General features: G+C 36.0%; 1 long non-coding RNA gene across 3 annotated transcripts; it reads right to left on the bottom strand.

The window, feature by feature from the left end:
- Window positions 1-742: 742 nt before the first annotated feature.
- On the bottom strand, window positions 743-2,342 carry LOC108812446 (uncharacterized). 3 transcript variants are annotated; one of them, XR_001943482.2, is made up of 3 exons: window positions 1,985-2,342; window positions 1,188-1,725; window positions 743-1,107 (listed from the first exon to the last, which is right to left on the bottom strand). It is a non-coding gene; the product is annotated as an uncharacterized LOC108812446 (long non-coding RNA). The 3 variants fall into 3 exon arrangements; XR_008944481.1 differs by having other exon boundaries at window positions 1,188-1,924; window positions 1,985-2,113; XR_001943483.2 differs by having other exon boundaries at window positions 1,849-2,107.
- Between the last annotated feature and the right edge of the window lie 4,792 nt (window positions 2,343-7,134).

Raw genomic sequence — 7,134 nt, 5'->3', positions numbered from 1 at the left:
GTCACATCACAAACCGAATACGGTCAAGTCACCAGTTCAAAAGGATCACTGTTTATGCCGACCAGCAGCGGTTCGGCTGCTCGCAACAGCAGATCAAAAAGTCTTTTCCACCAAGCGATTTACGGGGGATCACGGAGGTCAACAACAAGCCTCCCGTTCTTCGGGCCCTAAAACAAACTAGCTCATTGCGATCGATGACTCGACTCGACAATGAACTAGGGGGACTTACTGTTGGGGATGGATTGTCACCACCCACAAGGCCCAGCGAACAAGAGGCCCATTACTATCAATTAATGGACGATCGGCTCGAAGCCGGCTCCTGACGAGTCTTCACTCGGCTCATGACTGCTTTAGCTAGGAGACGAGCGGCCGAAGAGAACGACCAAGCGGCTCGGGCCGAACAATCGTTCCGACTGGGCCTGTAAGTCAAAAGGCCCATAACAAAGAGGACAGATTAGGTCAGAGCTAACCGGCCTAAAAGACTATATAAGGAGTTGAGGACAGGAAGGAAGAGGAGATCACGACTTAGACACACAGACTTGCGGCAAGATTAGGGTTTCCATTACTCTCTCTGTATCTCGCCGCTTTCTCTTGTATTTCCGGCTAGGATCTTTCCGAGCATCGACTAGCCGGCTTCCTTACTCTTGTACCCTCGTTATTCCGACTCTAATAAAATGTCTCTGTTCATCCCACTCTTGAGTTCTTTTACTTTCTGTTGACCAAACTCACCTCAAACACTATACTCGTTTCTGTCGCAGATTTTTAAAACATACGCACACACATTTGTTTTGTTTCCGATCACCTTTATGCTTTTTTTTCTTTTTGGTTTAAAACATTACCAGTTTCTCTCAAATTCATGACCTTGAGTTCCTCAAACAGTAATAAAAATGCTCCAACAGATAATATTTTATGCATTGTGGTAATATCGCAGACATGACTCCTGCAATCTCCTACCATCTTGTTGACCTCCACTATTCTACCTGTAATAGTGAACGTGATCTATGTTCATACTTATGCATATGTCGTGACCTTGACTTACGTTAAGAGCGGCTGCTCGAGTGAGAGCGCCTGTGACTCTCCTCTCTTTCTTGCTCGTGAGACCTCTCCCTGTGGATAAATGATGATACCATCAACTTAAAAATGAAACAATCTTACACCAGAAAACAATTGTAACACATTATCTGTACCTGTCACGGTCTCGACTTTTGTAATGATCATCATCCATATCGTCTCTCTCACGTTCCCTTTCTCACTATGTTCTCTGCTACGGTCTCTATGAAAATTTCTACAATTGTGGCGGTTGCATTAACTATCCTTTTCATCATGTCTCTGTTTCTGTCCCTGCTCTTCTCCCTTTCAATGTCGATCCTGATTCATGTCTATGTATTTTTGACGTCCCAATTTCTTATCTTTTTCACTGGCTACTTAAAATTCTGTTTCAAATTGATGAGATTCAATCTCTGAAACAAATGTTAAAGGCTTCTTCAAAAAGTACATAAGAACCCATACGCAAAGGGTCCCTCCAACGCAAGGTCAGGGAACCAAAACAAACAAATGAATTAACCTTCCCATGCGATAAAAGAGTAAGAAAGCCAGCAAATGCATTGTTGTCAGTGATCAATGATATCTTGTGGATGTAAAGAAAATATTGAAGCAAACCTGTTAGGAATCCGATCAGTGGAACTGGTTCCATCATCTTCTGAATGCTCTCCAGCTGCGGCCGGACTGAAATCACCGGAAAAGCATAACAGTGTATTTGTGTTAAAGAAAAAGAATAAAACTGTAGAAGAAAAAAAGGAAGTTGTAAAACTGATTTCTTATATACTGGTGGTTGGAGACTTATCTAACCTCGTTCCATTCAAGTTGAGAGAGATGGATTTGCCCCAAAATTTTAAATTTGAATGAATCCCCATAACCAGTGAATCTACATTGAGAACATGAATCTAACAGAAGTTTGCGGAAACAAAACATTGCTACGACATACCTATTATCTGTTCGTAGATGTGTAGCATCTCAAAACCAATAACAATCCCCCTTTTGCAGTGTTTCTAGCCTCCCAAAAGTGAATCATAAAGAATCCTAATTCACAATCCGTTCGCCCAGAGAGATGTCAGAGAGATGTCACGGCAACTTGGACTTGCAGGAGTTCAGAACAGATTTCATGGCCATCGCATTTTGTTCTCCTCTAGAGGGTTTTGGATATTGACCAACAAACGATTCGAGAAAGATGATTATATAAGAGAGGAAAAAATAGGAGATGGAACGACAACATCTGTAATGAAAGGAGTTAATAAGGGAATTGAATGGTGAGAGTGGGTTGTGATTATTACAGAGATATGAAACGATGAAGATGAAGTGTCAGAATCGGGGATAGATCGACTCTCAAAGCTTTTCAAGAAAAAACGTTTGATGGGCTTTGCACAGGGTGACGTGTATAAAGTGAGCATTCTGATTAGTTGATTTTCCAATCCAACGTGGATAGCCTCTCCTTTGCTCATATTGCCCTTTTAATAATTGTTTGATACTATTGCAGTTGCATTCATGCACTTGACGGTTTTAGTCTTGTGAATAATACAGTTGTTCACTAAGTAAAGCCAAATACAATATGGATATATGTTGTACGTCTCTAATGTAGAGATTATAGATTCTTTTATTGATATTCCTTGCCACAGAAAGCATTTTTTGTACATGTTTGTTTTCATTTTGTTTAGTTAGACCATGTGTTTTCTATGATTGTATTTATAGTTTAATCGACAACAGTGATGAAAACAAATTTCTTAAGAAACAATTTAAATCTTCATTTTAGTTTCTTTACTTCATTTATTAAAACTATATTTATTTGTTTTATGGTATCTTTTTATTTTGTTTTAAGATATATTGTTTCTCTACAACCATATACAGCGACTTATTACCAAAAATAAGTTACCTAATTCTTATTTAGACTAAAAGTATTTTCTATTTCAAGTTATATTGGGTTATATTATGATCATAACTATTGAGTATATAATTTACCTTTATCACACAAATGTATGAAATTATCATATTTTAGAAATTTCGTATATATATTTTTTTTTTTTTTTGACATCGAAAGGTTATTCTATTACTCAAAAAACATAAGGTGGTCTGCGTAACCAGACCGGAATAGAACAACCCATAAAATAAAGAGCTCTATGAAAAGATCTTGCAGTCCTAGCTAAAAAATCCGCAATGTGATTTCTTGCTCGTGGGATATATGTAATCTTGAATTCCGGGAAGCATACTACGAGAGTTCCTATTCGCTCCAGCTCCGTTGCAAAGCTCGGCCACGCTTGAGGGTTCTTGATCATCTCTATCACATCCTTGCAATCCGTTCTAAAAGTCTGGCATGTCGAATGTTGAAGCATAATCTCCATCGCCCACTTCAGTGCTTCCAGTTCCGAGTGCAAAGCTGATTCTCTCCGTATAAGATTCCTCGTTCTCATAAGCTGAACTTTTCCCAAGCCATCCATCCATACCCAACCACACCCACTATACTGAGCTGTAGCCGTCCAGGATCCATCCACCATGCAAATATTAGTCAAGCCTACGACTTGAGCTTCTTCGTTATGTTCATTCCTTCCATTTTCTTGCAGGTTTCCTTGCACCTTTTCGTTTGCATTAAACCAGGTCTGACACTCACTTTCCGCATATCTTACCAGTTCCAATGGATCTCTATCTATTCCTCTAAACAGTTTATCATTCCTCGCTTTCCAAATGTACCAGATTATCCAGGGATAAGGGTCCCTATCTAATTCAGGTTCTACAATAGCACTCTTCCTCCAGAATAAAAAATCCATATTGGCATAGATACTCTTAACCGGAAAAATATTCGGGTTTGTTGGAGTAGCTGATAGAGACCAAGCTTGTAACGCTGGCGGGCATTCGAAAATTGCATGTGTAACCGATTCCTCAGCTTCCCCACATCTCGGACAATAATTATCACATTGCATGTTCCTCCGTACGAGATTCCTTGTTACTGTTACATGTCCAGTTATCAATTGCCACAGAAGATGGTGAATCTTTTGGGGAGCTTGTACTTTCCAAGCAAAGGCTTGGAGTTTTGTTATGCCAGGCTCTAAAACTTCTTTTTCCTCCACTTCCTTTAGCATATTCCTAGCCACCCAATATCCTGATTTAACCGTATACTGTCCATTTTTGGTAAAACTCCAGCTACATGTATCCCGTCGATGAGTTGAGCTTATAGCCATACTCCTAATAAGCGGTATGTCTTCCGCATCAACGTAGCTCTGAAGTCTATCCATATCCCACTCCCCCAGGTCCCGATTAATAAGATCACTGACTCTCATGTTCGGGTGAACAACTGGAGCAATGGGCCGAGACGATCTAGCAGGGATGGTAGGATTCCACGGATCCTCCCAAACCTTGATATCGTATCCCGAATGAACTTTTTGTCGGATTCCCAGAAGGAGAAGCTCTCTTGCCGCTGAAATGCTAGTCCACACATATGATGGGCTGCTTACCTTGATTGTTCGTAAGGGCGAACTCAATTTATAATACCTTCCTCTTAATACCCTAGCGACCAAAGAGTCAAGGTATTGCGTTAATCTCCAGAGTTGTTTTGCCAATAATGCCAGATTAAATTCATGAATCATTCTAAAACCAATTCCTCCTTCCTCCCTTGGCAAGCAAACCTTCTCCCATTTAGCCCAATGTATCCCTCTCTTAGGTGGATTTGAGCTCCACCAAAATTGTGCAATTGCACTTGCTAGGTTTTCACAGATCTCTAACGGGAGTAGGAAGGTAGACATAACATATGTTGGTAAAGCAAGTAGAATCGATTTTATCAGCACCTCTTTTCCCCCTTTCGAAAGCCATCTACCTGTCCATCCATTCACCCGATGCAATAATTTATCTTTCAAGAAGGCAAAAGCTTGAACTTAGATCCACTGATATCCTCTGGGATTCCAAGATAATTCCCCATTCCCCCTTCATTCTGAATCGCAATCGTATCCTTAATCTGTTGACGTGTGGCGGCATTAATCCTCTTACCAAAGAGTAATGAAGATTTCTGAAAATTTATACATTGTCCTGAAGCTTTCCCATATTTCCTGACCACTTCCATCACTTCTTCACATTCACGGGGCTCCGCCTTACAGAAGAAAAGGCTATCATCAGCAAAGAGAAGGTGCGATACCGAAGGACACGCTCGTGTGACACGCATCCCTGTTATCTTCCCTTGGTTCTCTGCATGATTAAGAAGGCTAACGAGCGCTTCCGTGCATAGAATAAAGATGAAAGGAGACAAAGGATCTCCTTGACGTAAACCTCTCTCTGGAACAATGTTCCCCCGGGGTTGTCCATTCATGAGAACTTTATATTTAACCGATGATATACACCTCATGATCCATGTAATCCATGTTTCGCAAAACCCCATTTTCCTCATAACTGCTTCAATAAAAGACCACTCCATCCTGTCATACGCCTTGCTCATATCTGTCTTAATGGCCATCCTCATATTTCGACCGCTCGGCTTAGTCCTCAAAGCATGAAATAATTCCTGAGCTATCATAACATTGTCTGAAATTTGTCTCCCAGCAACAAAGGCTGACTGGGTTTCCGAAATCCTATCAGGTAAAACATTTTTTAATCTCTGGAATAAAACTTTAGAGATTATTTTATAGCTCACAATACATAGACTGATTGGCCCGAACTGCGACATCTCGTTTGGCCGCGTCGTTTTGGGAATAAGGCAAATTTCGTATATATCCTTAAGATATGTCAATTTCTATAAACATATCTCTATAATATTATTTGAGAAGTCAGTTTCTTACGTGTCGCATTCACATTAACTCTCACGGTGGTTGATTACGATGACACCCTTAATGAATTGAAAATATTACATATATGTACTATTATTTGCGAAATGATTTTTCTCATTCGAGCTCTCATTTTAAAAGTTGTAGTGGTTAAAGTCAATGATATCATCCTTAATGAATTTTATATATATAATTAAAAATGAATTTATATTAATCAGATTTTTTTTTAAAAAAAGATAATTTTATTGTGTTGTTATCATAAAATAATTATTTCTGTTATAAAATTTAAAAAATAAGATATAAAACAATGTATATATATATATTATTTGTGAATTTATTATATAGTTAAAACGAATTTATAAAATACTTTTATATATTGTGTTGTTATCTTAAAATAAGTGTTTTATTAAAAAGGTTAAAAATATTTAAGATATAAAACAATATGTTTTAACTATTTTTTGAGAAGTAAATTTATATATTTTTTAAACTATTAAGCCCGCAAGTGCGGGAAAAATACCTCGTAGTTATTATATTAAAATTGATTTCCTTTTTAAAATTATTCTGTTAATTAGAAGTTTCCCTTTTAGTTAACATATAATTAAATACATTTATAAATTTAAAAAAAACGAATTTACAATAAAACAATATATTTATATATAACATGATTTCATAAAAAAGGAAAGTTAACAAAAAATATTTTGATGTTAAGAAAAATAAATATTTCCTTTAAAACATAATCTTAATCAATATAAATATATTTTCAAATTAATAAAATATTTTCCTTATATCTATGTATTTTCTCAGATAATTACAGAAAAAATTGATTAGATAAACCAAGATACCTTTAGTTGAATAATAATATTTTATAATTAGTATTATTGAAATGGTTTATTCCTTATTATAATATTTGTTGACTAATAATATTTTATAATTAAAAAAACTAAAAGTTTCTATAAAAACATTTTACTTATATAAAATAGTTTCACAAGAAAAAAATAAAAAAAAAACCGGTATTAATTTTTAAATCATTAAATGATAATTTTATGAAAACTAATTTTACCACAAGCATATTTTGAACAAATAATTACAAAATATTTTAAATAACATAATCATAGATATTTTAATGAACTAAACATATTCTACAATTAAAAATTATTATTGTTATTTAATATTTAGTTTCCTTATTATGTTTTTTATGTTCGTACAATCCAATATACCTATAATTAAATATATAAGAAAATCTGAATTATTATATTTAAGATCATTTAAAATAATTTTCATTTTAGTTTTATAAATCCTAAGTATATTATTACTTAGAGCTCACAAAATATTTTAACTA

This window comes from Raphanus sativus, chromosome 1, assembly GCF_000801105.2.
Source record: "Raphanus sativus cultivar WK10039 chromosome 1, ASM80110v3, whole genome shotgun sequence".
In the NCBI taxonomy this organism is placed as follows: Eukaryota; Viridiplantae; Streptophyta; class Magnoliopsida; order Brassicales; family Brassicaceae; genus Raphanus; species Raphanus sativus.
This window is presented reverse-complemented; position numbering and strand designations above follow the sequence as displayed.